The sequence below is a fragment of the Staurois parvus genome, unplaced genomic scaffold (assembly GCF_062004578.1).
Source record: "Staurois parvus isolate SC_StPar_1 unplaced genomic scaffold, SC_StPar_1.0 ptg000965l, whole genome shotgun sequence".
NCBI lineage: Eukaryota > Metazoa > Chordata > Amphibia > Anura > Ranidae > Staurois > Staurois parvus.
In genome coordinates this window covers 351424-366682 of record NW_028318761.1, presented here as the reverse complement: position 1 = coordinate 366682, position 15259 = coordinate 351424, and the positions used below count along the sequence as shown (strand labels likewise).

The following is a 15259-nucleotide window of genomic DNA, read 5'->3' as shown; positions in this document are numbered from 1 at the left end:
TTGCAGCCAACTGTTTAATAAAGATATTTTATTACATAAATAAAAGTCTTAAAGACACGGAATACAAGTTAGAAAAAAAGGTAAAGGTGAAACAGATCCCTCCGAAATGTATCTTTTTGTTGAAGAAAATGCAAAACTACATCCTAAAGTATAAAAATAAATATCAATCCACTCATAATGAAGATGTTAGACATAAATGACAAGGATGTAATGGTCACAGAGGAATGGTGGTGGAGATCTCTCAAAGTAAGAACACTTCCTTGAATGGTTCTATAAATAAAGAATGAATCCTGGAGGGAATAAAGCTGTAAAGCAATAAATAATATATAAACTGGGCCATCCACTTCATCCATAAAGACACTGTGATTGAAGATCTTCTAGATCACATAGAAGGAGGACTCATCCATGATTTCATACATTTGTTTGGAAGGATAGAACAATCCTCAGAAGGGAACATGTAGGATGACAGGAAAGGCTCCTGACTGGTGAGATCCTCCAAACATAATGATGACATCCATGAACTGGAGCGAGCTCGTTGGGGTGATAAAGCCAATCTGGAAACACTGTGTAGACATTCTCCAAGAATGCAGCATGCTCCAGGTGTGGATAAATACCTCAAGAGGGTTTAGCCTGTTATTTATCATAGTAGAAATGTCCACACATGGACTTCCACAGGGACTCCTGAGACTACATATAGAACCTGTGTCCCCAGGTGGATTTAGTCTGTAATTAATAATGCACAAATGTCCATATATATGGATTTCTACAGGGACCACTGATACCATCTATGCATGGCTTGGATAGCACCCAGATTACTAGGAGCCCATAAAGCAGATGACCATAAAAATATATAAAAGTCCATTCACTGTCATGGAGCTTCAGATCAAAGGACCTTTGATCCAGGTAAGAACCAAAGTGTATCCATCATGGAGAGGTATAGAGAGCACCATCATAGGATCAGATGGGAAAAGACTGACATGTGACTGGTTTGGTTGGTATCCCAAAAGGACAAACAAACTGGGACATGGGAGCCAATAAACACCAGATGCTAGTGCCCAAAGAGTGTACTTTACATTAAATATACAAAACACCCCAAAGCCACCCAATATCAACACAAATACAGAGGTACCATTCTCCATATTCTGGATAGTCAAATCCAAAAGTGTAATGGTCCTAGCATGGTAGGTATACGTGGATTTCAGCTTGAACTCATTTTATCTCAATAAATCTACAAACCTCTCATCTTCCTGAATTTCACCATGCCAGAGAATGAGGACATCATCGATGTACCTGAACCAACCGGCGATATTGCTCAGGTACCCTGACAAGACCTCATCCCCAAGCACTGACTTCTCCCATTCTTCAACATAAAGGTTAGTGTAGGCCGGTACACATATTTTTCCCCATTGTAGTGCCTTGTGCTTGGCAATAACATTTATATCCAACAGGAATGGATTATTTTCCAACAAAAACTTGAGTAACCCGAGAACAAAATGTCTATGTGCAAAATGATTCTAGGTCTGCTGTTGAGTGATTTTCTATAACATTTAAATCCTTCTTATGAGGGATAGAGGAATATGTCACGGTTCCCCCTCACTCTCCCTCATCTTCCTCCCCCTCCTGTCACGGCTTCCCCCTCGATCCCTTTCATCCTCCCCCCTCCCTTCCCCTTACAGGTTCCAAGGTCTGGCACAAGCCTACATCAAAGGCTGTGCAGGATGTCAGGAACCGCCCCCTGTGGTGTGGTTAGCACCTCTCCCTGGTGATGCCACAGAGGAGTCTGACACCCCGCTGTGCCTGCATGTGGATTCTTCACGTGCAGGCCACTGGATTGTCTCTGCATGCCCTCCTCCTTGTCCTGGTGGGCGCAGCGTGGCCCCAAGGCTTCCCATGCTCTGCGCCCACCAGAGACAAAGGCCGTGCTCCCTGGGCATGGCCGGAGTGAGGGTAGCTCACCTCATTGCCCCGGCAACCCGGCATAGGGCTGGCCTTTGCTGGGGCAACCAGGAAGCGTCCTGCTCCGGGATAAGAGAACAGGAGCAGGACCCAGGTGGTTGTTGGTCCCCTGCTCAGAGAGAGAACAGCTGTGTGAGGTCTGAGCCAAGGCCAGACCACACAGCCCAAACCCCACTGCGTGCTCTGCTGATCGTTGTGTCCCTGGGGGTTACCCCTGCCTGCTGTCGCTGTGTGCCTAGAAGTTACCCCTGCCTGCTGCTGCTGTGTGCCTGAGGAGTTACCCCTGCCTGCTGCTTCTGAGTGCCTGAGGAGTTACCCCTGTCTGCTGCTGCTGTGTGCCTGAGGAGTTACCCCTGTCTGCTGCTGCTGTGTGCCTGAGGAGTTACCCTGTCTGCTGCTGCTGAGTGCCTGAGGAGTTACCCCTGCCTGCTGCTGCTGTGTGCCTGAGGAGTTACCCCTGCCTGCTGCTGCTGTGTGCCTGAGGAGTTACCCCTGCCTGCTGCTGCTGAGTGCCTGAGGAGTTACCCCTGCCTGCTGCTGCTGAGTGCCTGAGGAGTTACCCCTGCCTGCTGACCGCTGTGTGCCTGAGGAGTTACCCCTGCCTGCTGACCGCTGTGTGCCTGAGGAGTTACCCCTGTCTGCTGCTGCTGAGTGCCTGAGGAGTTACCCCTGCCTGCTGCCACTGTGTGCCTGAGGAGTTACCACTGCCTGCTGCCACTGTGTGCCTGAGGAGTTACCCCTGTCTGCTGCTGCTGAGTGCCTGAGGAGTTACCCCTGCCTGCTGCTGCTGAGTGCCTGAGGAGTTACCCCTGCCTGCTGCCACTGTGTGCCTGAGGAGTTACCCCTGCCTGCTGACCGCTGTGTGCCTGAGGAGTTACCCCTGCCTGCTGACCGCTGTGTGCCTGAGGAGTTACCCCTGTCTGCTGCTGCTGAGTGCCTGAGGAGTTACCACTGCCTGCTGACCGCTGTGTCTCTGGGGAGTTACTCCTGCCTGCTTTGCTGATCGCTGTGTGCCCAGGAAGTTACCCCTGCCTGCTGACCGCTGTGCCTGAGAAGTTACCCCTGCCTGCTGACCGCTGTGCCTGAGAAGTTACCCCTGCCTGCTGACCGCTATGCCTGAGAAGTTACCCCTGCCTGCTGACCACTGTGTCTCTATGAAGGTACCCCTGCCTGCTGCCGCTGTGTGCCTGAGGAGTTACCCCTGCCTAAAACCGTGAGTGTTCATATTTCCCCCGCCTGGACTGCCCCATTGAATCTCTATATTGCCCTGTCTGGACTGCCCCATTGAATGCTGATATTTTCCTTGCCTGGACTGCCCCATTGATCTCCATATTGCTTTTGTCTGGACTGCCCCATTGAATGCCCATTTTTTTCCCTGCCTGGACTGCCCCATTGAATGCCCTATTCTCCCTGCCTGGACTGCCTCATTGAATCTCCCTATTGCCCTTGTCTGGACTGCCCCATTGTACGCCCACATTCTACCTGCCTGGACTACCCCATTGAGCACTTGGATTATTACTTCCTCGGACTGTCCTATTGCATGCCTGGATTATCATAGCTACCTGGACTGCCCAACTGATTGCTCGGGCCCTCGCTACCCAAATCACCCTATCGTGGGCCGGATTATTGCTGTTCTGACTCCTCCCCTTCTTCTCCCCTTTTTTGGATACCCGGATGCTACCTTATTACCTTGAGTGTCTTTCAATAAATTTTGTGTGTTTATCATCCTCCGTGTGTGTTCTGTCCTGCCTACGCTTCCATCACAGGTTGCTGGTCTGTCCATTACTATTACAAGCATTTTCCCTGTTGTTTCCATTACATTTTCTCCTTGGGAAGTCTCGGGGAAACCTCGAATCCTTAAATTGCATCTTCTATCCCTGTTCTCCTGATTTTGCAGTTTATATAGCAGATTTCTCTGTTCTTTTCTCATTTCCGTCATCTGTCTCTCTAAATTTATTATGGCTTGGTCATGTTTATCCAATTCTTCCTCCGTCTCTTCTACCCTCTTCAATACCTGCCCCAAATCTTTGTGCTGTTTCTCCATCTCCAGTTTTATTGACTTTTCTAACCCTTTAAACATTTCTGAAATTTCTGTTTTAGTGGGTAATTGAGAGTTCTTTTTTTGTTCTTCTATGTTCTCCAAATCCGCTGTTTTTCCTATATCTCCTTCCTCTATATCCTGACTAACGTTGGTCATGTCCAGGGACAATCTAGAGCATTCTCCAGTGCTTCCATCTCTGTTCTTCCACTTATTCCTTGCTGTCTCTCGGGGGTCTGTTTCTCTTGTTGGGGTATATATTTTAATTGAGCTTGTCTGGGAGGCCTTTGGTCCTCCTCCTTTTATCCCTTTATTTTTCATACTGTTGACATTTTTTTCCCTTTTCTCCTTTCTCTCCCCTCCTATAGACCTCTGTTAGTATCCAGTCCCCTTTTGGGTCCTATTGATTTTAGTTTATCCTCCTTCCCCTTCTTTTTCAGGATCCCCGGGGTTCTGTCCCCTGGGTGCCTCCCCCCCTCAGATTTACTTCACAGTTCCAATCAATTATAATAAGTTATTTCATTTAAATTTTCCTTTTTCATTTCATCTCAGTCACCATCCTGATCTCTTCTTCCTCCACACCAGATGATTCAGTCTTCAGATGGGTCTTCTCCTGAATGAGTGAGATGTCTACTTCCCTGTCTGTTGGTACAGCTTCCGGGGGGGGCTCTCTTGGTGCCCCTACAGGGGACCCAACAGCTCCAGCCTGATGGTATCCAGGAGGGGGGTGGTAAGGAGAGGGGAGAGAGGTCCGCCACTTCCTGCACTCCTTCACACCGGCCAGCTTCTCCCAGCTCCCAGGACTCCTTTGCAGCGAGTAATGTGACCGCTCGGCATCCACGCTGGATCTCTGCTCTCCTCCTCCTTCAGCCTCAGCCGCGCTCTCACTCTCCATCGCTGGCCGGCCAGCCCAACCTTGAATGGTCCGCACTCCTCGCTCTCCTCCACAGGGGACCACTCCTGCTCCCAGGTAGGTCACGGCAGCTGCTCCTAGAGGATTTCCTCCTGTGCTGTAATGGGACATTGGAGACGCCTGGTGCTGGGAGATCTCACATTGATCTGCCGCTTGGCGCCATGTTCAGGCTCCTCCTCTGCAAACTAGTTTCCTTCATTTATTGATAAACCCCATAAGACCAATGAAGTGGGTGTAAAAGGGAAGCGGTGGATGTGCAGAGAATAGGATTTGGAGCCCCGAGCTCTTTATCTCTGAATGTCTCCACATATTTGTAGTGTATTTGTGATGATTTCTGTGCACACACAATAGGACAGCGCTGTGACACATAATGCTCTTCTAGATGACAGGGAATCCTTCCCTTTGTTACAGCAGCAGTCCGCTAGAAGGTTTTTGTAGGTTTGGAGTTGTTACACATAGCGTGGGTTGTATCCATTTATAGTGATGACATCATTGCCCAAATCTGGGGGTCACCAGCCATTTCCACCCTTTACTCCCAGCTGGGGGGCTTTGTATCCATATACCAGATGTTCTACAGGACTAAATCTGCCATCAATGTTACTGCAAAATCAAAGGAGCCAAAACCCCTCCCCCGAGGAGTCCTATATTTCTGTCCCCCTTGGTGGGAGTGGAGGTGACCCCTCTATAAGGATCTACAGTCCATACACACCCAGCACAAGGCCGGGGTCACACTACCAGACGCTTCTCGGGGCTGCAGTTCCTCTGAGCTCCACAAGGTGGGGATCTCACTTCTACCCAGACAGGAAGTCTCTATGGAAGACAGGAAGTGATGTCAGGTACAGACAGGAGGTGATGTCAGGTACACTCAGGACGTTCTGGGGAGAGGTGAATCAGGAGGAAGCAAAGAGTCCACATTCCTGGATCTGGCAGCAGAGGAGGTAATACGTAGATGAACCCCTTCAGGGGGAGGAGTTGATGATAATATATTTGCTCCCAAAGCTGGCCTACATGGATCAGTTTTATCGTTCAGCCAGCGGGATGACCATAAAACCTGAAGTGATTCCCCCATCCACACATTGGAGGTGGATGGGGGAATCCTCCCCTCTGCACTCTTGTATTCTGACAATGGGGGGACTCCTCCGCTCTCAGAATACACAGATCAGCACTGAAGCTATTGGCTGCAGCCGCTGGGGGAGTGGCTTTTATCCGGCAGTGGCCACACATGGATGGAAATGTGAGCGATCCCTGCTGAACCAGCTGAATTTCCATGGATCTATGGTCACCTTCAGTGACTTCCTCCCCTCCCCCTCATCTCCTTCATGATGGAAGTCATGCTGAGATCATCTCCCATTGGCTGAGCAATATTCTCATTTGTCTCTCAGCTCCTTCTTGCTATTCCTCATCCTGCCTGTTGTTTCCTTGGATTGATTTTCTGTGTAGTGACCCCGGCTTGGTCTCTTGGATGCGCTCGTCTGTTGCTTGCCCTGACCTTTCTCCTGATTCCTGGATCTCCTCCTCATCTCTCCTCCATATCCTCTTACACAGCTTTTCTCCACACCTGCAGTGACCCTGGGGGAAGAAAACATCACACTGACCTGACAACTCCTCCACCCAATGTCCATCCATCCAGAGTCAGAGAATACTATGACATCACACTGACCTCAAAGCTCCTCCTCCCAATGTCCCTCCAACCAGAGTCAGAGAATCCTATGACATCACACTGACCTCACAGCTCCTCCTCCAATGTCCCTCCATCAAGAATCAGAGATTCCTATGACATCACACTGACCTCACAGCTCCTCCCCCAATGTTCCTCCACCTGACTTTTCTGATGCTCTTAGGATGTGGGGTCCCTTGGTATCCTCACATGTAAAGTGGGACTGTTGGTCCTGCGTTGTATGTAATGACATCAGAATGCTGCAACAAGCCTATACCCTGCGTAGTGTGGGGGTCCTGTGGGGGGGAATTATACCTCAGCCTGAAGTGGGAGTTTAATAAAATGGAGACCTGAATGGAGAGGTGAGGAGGATTCTGGGAATATCATTTGATGTGACTATTTGTGTTCAGATGTAGAGTTTTCCTCCTGTGAAGTCTGGAGATCATATGACATCACATTGCCTCCACCTCCCTCCCTGATAGAAGAGAGAAAGAAGAAGAAGATTCTAGAAGTCACCAGAGAGATCACTGAGCTGCTGACAGGAGAGGTGAGCGGTGCCGGGAATTCTGGGACATTCTCCAGTAACAGACAAGGGATGTGTCTGGATGGTGACTGTATCATTGTGTGTGTCAGGTTCCTATAAGGTGTCAGGGTGTCACTGTCTATTTCTCCATGGAGGAGTGGGAGTATTTAGAAGGACACAAGGATCTCTACAAGGACGTCATGATGGACAATCAGCCGCCCCTCACATCACCGGGTAAGAGGAGACTTTATTGTAAAGGAGAGAGCAGTACGGAGGATCCACCTAGATCCCCCATCATCTGATAAACACATAGAAACAATGGATTCAGTCAGTGTGTGTGTTTCCTACAGATGGATCCAGTCATGGGAACCCACCAGAGAGATGTCCCCGTCCTCTGTATTCCCGGGATTCCACACAGGAAGGTCACACCATCCCTCACCATCATCAGGTAGATGATGACAATTATTGGTAGTTGTGATTTATACACAGCATGTTTGTTACAATGAATGTTTTATTATATCTTTCAGAGTGGAATCCTCGGGGATGATAATATTGATGTTAAAGAAGAGTATAAAGAGGAGGATGAGGAGTATGGAGTGATGGAGGAGTTTTCAGAAGGACACAAGGATATGATGGAGCCACCTAATACCAGGAACCCACCAGAGAGATGTCCCCGTCCTCTGTATTCCCAGAATTCCACACAGGAAGATCACACCATCCCTCACTATTACAAGGTTGTGGGACAGAACATCTAGAATATGGTTTCATAGAGACAATGTGTGGAGTTTTTTATGTGAGTTTCAGATGATATTTTCTCTCATTTCCTTGATTTAGAGTGGAGATCCAATCGATATAGAATTTGAGGTGAAAGCAGAAGAAGAAGAGGCGTATGTGAGGGATGATCAGCAGTCTATGGAGGAGGATGGAATAACGGGGACATTTATAGAGGAGGACACTCCTACAGAGATCAGCACAGGTGGGTCATGAACACTAAATCCATTCCTCCACCCATACTGCTCACTGATTGGTCCAGAGTAGGGCGGGGACTGGGTGATATCAGCCTGTACTCCCCTGGTCACTTTCCTGAGCTGTGTTCCCCGTCCTGTATTCCTGGATTTCTCTCGGATAATCTTCCTTCTCTGTGCTGCAGACACAATTTATGTCTCTAGACTGGATTTATGGAGATTCTGGGGTTCAGCTGGCAGCAAAATGTTCATTTTCAGCACAGGCATTACTAGACCTTATCACCTGATATAAGTGTCTATGGTCTCCTTTCCCATGCCCAGGTGTAGTAAGATCTCTGACAGAACAATTCTCCCAGGGTTCCTTGCTCTGTGGTCTGCTGGCTGTGCCGGTTGGAGGGATATGTCTGTATAGTCTCAGACCCAAGTCACTGAGTGCAGTCTCAGGAGATGGGAGGCAGCGGTGTGGGATCTCTGCAACTTGTCTACAGTAAACACTTAAGCTTCCACTTATTACTGAATACCAATATTATGAGTCCTGACCCTTACACTGTATAATTTATATTGTACATTACATACTCCTGACCCCTGCACTATATACTCTATGTTGTACATTACATACTCCTGACCCCTGCACTATATACTCTATGTTGTACATTACATACTCCTGACCCCTGCACTATATACTCTATGTTGTACATTACATACTCCTGACCCCTGCACTATATACTCTATGTTGTACATTCCATACTCCTGACCCCTGCACTATATACTCTGTTGTACATTACATACTCCTGACCCCTGCACTATATACTGTATGTTGTACATTCCATAGTCCTGACTTCTGCTCTCCCCCTCCCCCCACTGCTATATATACACATAATATGGATTCTCTTTTGTTCCCCCCATTTCCTCCCAGCTGGACATTTTATATCGGATGATGTGATTGGAGCACAGACTTTTACATGGTGATAATAATGTGATAACATCCTCCAACTTTGGAGCCTTAAACAGAAAGTGATAATGAGGGAGGAGTCAATACCCCAATGATGGTGGTCTTCAGGATCAGTCCAGTCTTCATCTTGGTTGTTCTCCCCCCATCCTCACTCTCTGACCTCTGGTGGGGCTCAGCCCCGCTGTTCTTCATGACTAAATCATGGAGTAAATAAGGAAGTGCAGTACTTCTTGTGTTGGGAAGATGGCGATGAGTGATAGAGGGGGTGGGGACCCTCGTCCTATAATCCCCTCATCACTGTCCCTCCTATAAAAGACAGTTCTGGTTGTTTCCTCACTCTCTGACTAAGGTCCATGAATAAAGAAATTACCTGGTAGGAGATCAGAGGAGCCATTTCCTAGTTCCCTTGAGGGTGGAATTGTAAGCTCCTCAGAGACCAAGCTGCCTGATGTGGGCGGAGTCCTGGTTTGGGGGAACCAATCAGCTCCTGTCTAGTAATCCTCTTTGTCTTTTAGTCCATGGCCGGGAGATGAGGAAAACCTCCGAGGATTGTCTCACTTTGTCTCCAGACTGGAAAGTAGAAGATGAGGACATCACACAGTATAGTCTAGGAGAAAACCCGGCTCCCTCCAATGTCCATCCGGCACCACCCAGTGTAGATGGACCATCGGATTCCTCGTATCCTGAGGAACCTCAGACTGTGCGGGACCGGGCCGGCCTTCCAACAGGGAAGATCTTCTCCTGTACTGAGTGTGGGAAAGGTTTCAGTTCTACATACCAGCTTAATAGGCATAAAAGATCTCACACGGGGGAGAAGCCATATTCATGTCCTGAGTGTGGGAAATGTTTTTCAGTGAAGTCCAGTCTGCACACACATCAGAGATCTCACACAGGGGAGAAGCCATATTCCTGTCCTGAGTGTGGGAAATGTTTTTCAGAGAAGTCTGCTATTTATAAGCACCAGAAATCTCACACAGGGGAGAAGCCGTATGCCTGTTCTGAGTGTGGGAAATGTTTTTCAGAAAAGTCCAGTCTTCATACACATCAGAGATCTCACACAGGGGAGAAGCCGTATTCCTGTCCTGAGTGTGGGAAATGTTTTTCAGAAAAGTCCAGTCTGCAGAAACATCAGAGATTTCACACAGGGGAGAAGCCGTATTCCTGTCCTGAGTGCGGGAGATGATTTTCACACAAGTCCCATCTTTCCAGACATCAGAGATCTCACACGGGGGAGAAGCCTCTCTCCTGTCCTGAGTGAGGGAAATGTTCTTCTCTGAAGTCCTGTCTTCCTGTACATCTGGGGTCCCAGACAACCCTGGAGGTGTATTAGTGCCATGAGTGCGGGAAATGTCTGCTAGATGAATGTTGCTGGACATCCCAGCTCTCATGTGGGGAAGAAGCACACCCTGATATACACCTCAGATATACTCCATGACTGATCTTCATCATGGAAGAAACAGTTCATAAGGAGATCAGAGGTCCCCAAAGACATGGATGAAGTGTGGGACCAGGTTGGCCATTGATATCAGGAGAAGAATATAAATGGAGTGTGAAATGCTCTGTAATGATGGAGAACATTCCCCCGGCTCAGCAAATCTCCTAATGACATCGGTGTTTTAGCCCCATTCACAGAGAAGGAATGGACAGGAGATACAATCTCTCATACAGACAGAATGGTCATGTGACTTTATAAAGAGGAATGCCAGAAAATCACATCAATCAAATCTTCCAATGTGTTCTGTGCAATCTGCGTACACATGGGGGGAGGGGCAGACCCGGGGGCATCCAGTGAGAACACAGAGGGGGGCTGGCTTACCATGGTAGGCAGGAAGCATCATAGACTCGAGCACCAGCATGTCCACCGGCCGCCATAAACAAGGGAGCTGGCCCAGCACAGAACTCCTGGGAAGACTTGCCTGATGCCACTTTCCTGCTCCACTTTCCATCCAGCCAGTGATGGTCCTGCCGCCATTTGTTTTATTATTGGTGTATACTCTGATCAGCAGGAATCATTTCTCCTGAAGAAGTGAGCGCTGCACCACGAAACGCGTGGAGATGGATGACGCTGCTGGATCCTCCTTATGGTGCTCAGAATTCTGTCCCACGGTGATTGTTGTCCAGGAATTGTCCATTGATGGACTTTGTGAGAGATTTCATGGCCTTGTACACCTGCTGGGAGGGTTGTATGATTTCTACGCTGATTGGGAAGAAAGCATTGGAAGATCTTTATTGATGTTTTTCTGGAGTTCCTCTTTATAAAGTCCCATGAGTCCCATTGTGTCTGTATGAGAGATTTCATCTAGGGTAAGGACTGACTTACACCCCATCCATGCACACTTACCTCTCCGGATCTGCTAAGGAATGGACATGCACTTTCACCAGGTGAATGGTTCTACACATTCTATGAATAGACCCCCAAATGTCAGGAGACGTTTCTATAAAGACGGGAAGTATGGAGCAGAGAAATGAATAGACCTCCCAGCAATGTTATTGTAATGTACACCAATAATAATGACTCCGCCCCCACATTCCAGACAAGGGATCATCCTGACCAATCGCATTTCTGCCTTTACTATTTCCTGATTTTTTTTTTTTACAATCCTGTTGAAAGTGAAATTATAATAAAAAATGTATTGAATGAGAAACAAAATCCTGTGTGTGTGCAATGATGACAAAGCTGTGTATCCAGAAACGGCTGGTCGGTGACACTTCCATATACAGCCCAATGAAGTGACAAGGAAGCCCTAGAACCCTTTGGAGGAACCCTGGCTGAGAAAGGCTGGACTAGGCAGTCACATATCTCTGCCCCCCTTGCAGGGTTCCCAACCCTCCGTGACTTTTATTACTGACACAACATGAAATAGAATAGAATGGATAGATAATGTGGACATTGCAGTCAATGGAAGGTGATGAAGGGACGGGCAGAATCAAGCTCCTTGATAGTAAAGGCAGACCCGATCAGTCCTCATGGGGGTCACATACATGTATAATAGACCCTTGTGGTGTCATGGAGGACAATCCTCAGGTATCCTCATATGTAGATGATAGTCACTGAGATATCAGATAAAGCCACACGCTGCTATCTCACACTTGGCACAAAGACAGCCAGTAGATGGATGTAAAGAGATGACGGAACGGGGCACTTGTAGAGTCAAAGGAGGCAGCGGTCACCATTCAAAGACTAATATAATGCTTATGCTGTTGTCACATGACTCTCGCATCATTCTGCATATATAAGTTCACTTTCTCATTATAATAAACTAGAAGTATTCATGAGCATTATATTAGTCTTTGATTGGTCATTTCCACACGAAATCAATCTCCGTCATGGTATAGGTGTGATCTTCTTCCAGGCCTTATCTTATAGGAAAACATTCTTTTGTCTTCCAAATCACACGATGGGAGGGGGTCTGTGTGTGTGAGCAGACATTTCTTAAGCAAGGATTTCTTATAGTACCACAAAGCCCAGCAGGCTGAAAATATTCACACAACATATGTATTAAAGTATAAAAGTAAATATTTATAAAACTTATAGAAATAGCGTATATATATATATATATTCAATAGGAAACGAAATAGGCATTTTACCAAATCCATCACAGTCCCCCCTTAAAATGACTATTTTCCTCTGTCCCTATAAGACCTCGCTCATCTGTCCCTATAAGACCTCACTCATCTGTCCTTATGTACCTTGGAACTCTTTTATGCTGTATGTTAGACAGGTGGTGACTATTTCATCACCCCCCTTGCCACAGACTTTGTACATAAGGAAGTCAGATGCTATCCCTACAAAATTGTGAGATTACTATTGGCGGGGAGCGACCGTAATGGGGTATAAGGTTTTCCTTCATCTATCATATGGAGATCCTCTTGCTCTTGGTTCAGGAAGGTAGGTGTTCTGTTGTCTACAGCTTTGCTCATCAATTTCCTCACACATGGTATAACACAGCATACAACCAGGACCAGGAGAATCAGAATAATTAGTACAGTGACCCCTATTTGGGCAAGTATCTTTTGCCACCCACTCATCCAACTGAAATATTGATCCCACGAGTCTGTGATCCCTGAATTCTTTTTCAACTCAACTGACAGATCTTCAAATTTCTTTATAGCCAGAGTAACCTTACCATTCGAGCCAGTATTGTCAGGAATATATGTACAACATGTTCCGGTTCCTTCTATCATTTTACAGACACCTCCTTTTTCTGCTAAAATCATGTCCAGAGCCATCCTATTCTGGAATGTCATGTAGGATGTAGGGGCTAACTGGTCAACAATTCCTTGAAGGGCATCCCTGGTGTAATTCACAAACCTCTGTTGGTTGTAGTTAGAGATGAGCGAAGTATTCAAAAATTCGATTCGGCTGATTCGGCGAATTTCAGGAAGAAATTTGATTCGATGCAAATTAATTCGCTACGAAGTTAACTTATAAAAAGGGTTTCTAGGCTTCAGAGAGCCTTTAAATTAGTGCAGAACACTGTACCTTTAATTTAAATGCCCTTGGAGATGAGGAAGGAGAAGGAGAAGGAGAAGGATGAGAAGAAGGAGAAGGATGAGAAGAAGGAGAAGGATGAGAAGAAGAAGAAGGATGAGAAGGATGAGGAGAAGGAGAAGGATGAGGAGAAGGATGAGAAGATGGAGAAGGAGAAGGATGAGAAGAAGGAGAAGGATGAGAAGAAGGAGAAGGATGAGAAGAAGGATGAGAAGAAGGAGAAGGATGAGAAGAAGGATGAGAAGAAGGAGAAGGATGAGAAGAAGGATGAGAAGAAGGAGAAGGATGAGAAGAAGGAGAAGGATGAGAAGAAGGATGAGAAGAAGGAGAAGGATGAGAAGAAGGAGAAGGATGAGAAGAAGGAGAAGGATGAGAAGAAGGATGAGAAGAAGGAGAAGGATGAGAAGAAGGAGAAGGATGAGAAGAAGGAGAAGGATGAGAAGAAGGAGAAGGATGAGAAGAAGGAGAAGGATGAGAAGAAGGAGAAGGATGAGAAGAAGGATGAGAAGAAGGAGAAGGATGAGAAGAAGGATGAGAAGAAGGAGAAGGATGAGAAGAAGGAGAAGAAGGAGAAGGATGAGAAGAAGGATGAGAAGAAGGAGAAGGATGAGAAGAAGGATGAGAAGAAGGAGAAGGATGAGAAGAAGGATGAGAAGAAGGAGAAGGATGAGAAGAAGGATGAGAAGAAGGAGAAGGATGAGAAGAAGGATGAGAAGAAGGAGAAGGATGAGAAGAAGGAGAAGGAGAAGGATGAGAAGAAGGAGAAGGATGAGAAGAAGGAGAAGGATGAGAAGAAGGAGAAGGATGAGAAGAAGGAGAAGGATGAGAAGAAGGATGAGAAGAAGGAGAAGGATGAGAAGAAGGATGAGAAGAAGGAGAAGGATGAGAAGAAGGATGAGAAGAAGGAGAAGGATGAGAAGAAGGATGAGAAGAAGGAGAAGGATGAGAAGAAGGATGAGAAGAAGGATGAGAAGAAGGAGAAGGATGAGAAGAAGGACAGTTCTGTGACAGTTTCTGTCTATTTCTGACAGTTCTGTGACATTCACTCCAAACAGTGGTTGAAACATTGTATCTATTCATTTCCATAAATGACATTCTGCAGATTCACTTAGAGGAGCTCTGCAGATACACTTTTTGCCGGCTTGGAATTATTCTTATTTTCATCCTACTTCTTCTTCTTCTTCTTCATCCTCATCCTCATCCTCTTCTTCTTCTTCTGAGGATGAGGATGAAGAAGAAGAAGAAGAAGTAGGATGAAAATAAGAATTCCAAACCGGCAAAAAGTGTATCTGCAGAGTTCCTCTATTTCTGACAGTTCTCTGACAGCTCCTTCACATGTACAGCGGTTGAAACATCTGTATCCTAAATGGAAACTAATAGATACAATGTTTCAACCGCTGTACATGTGAAGGAACTGTCAGAGAAATGTCAGAAATAGCGGAGCTCTCTGCAGGGACACTTTTGCCGGCTGATCGGGAAAAATCCGATTCGCGCACCCGAAGTAGGCAAATATTCGGATTCGCCGCGAATCAAATTTTTCCTGAAATTCGTATCGAATTCCGGTTCGCCTGGTTCGATTCGCTCATCTCTAGTTGTAATATATGTAATTTATCTAATCTACATTTTATTAACAGTTATCATGGGAATCAGGGATTCAAAACCTGCTTTACTTGGTCTCTGGCTTTAAATTTATTAGGCACCCCCCTTGGGACTCCAATGGCATCTATATACACATGTGGGTCAAAACTACCAGAAGGAGCTTT

General features: G+C 46.6%; 1 pseudogene; it reads left to right on the top strand.

Annotated features, from left to right (window-relative positions):
- The window catches only part of LOC149441611 (uncharacterized), a 71485-nt pseudogene extending 59831 nt beyond the window's left edge, over positions 1-11654 (top strand).
- The last annotated feature ends 3605 nt before the right edge of the window (positions 11655-15259 follow it).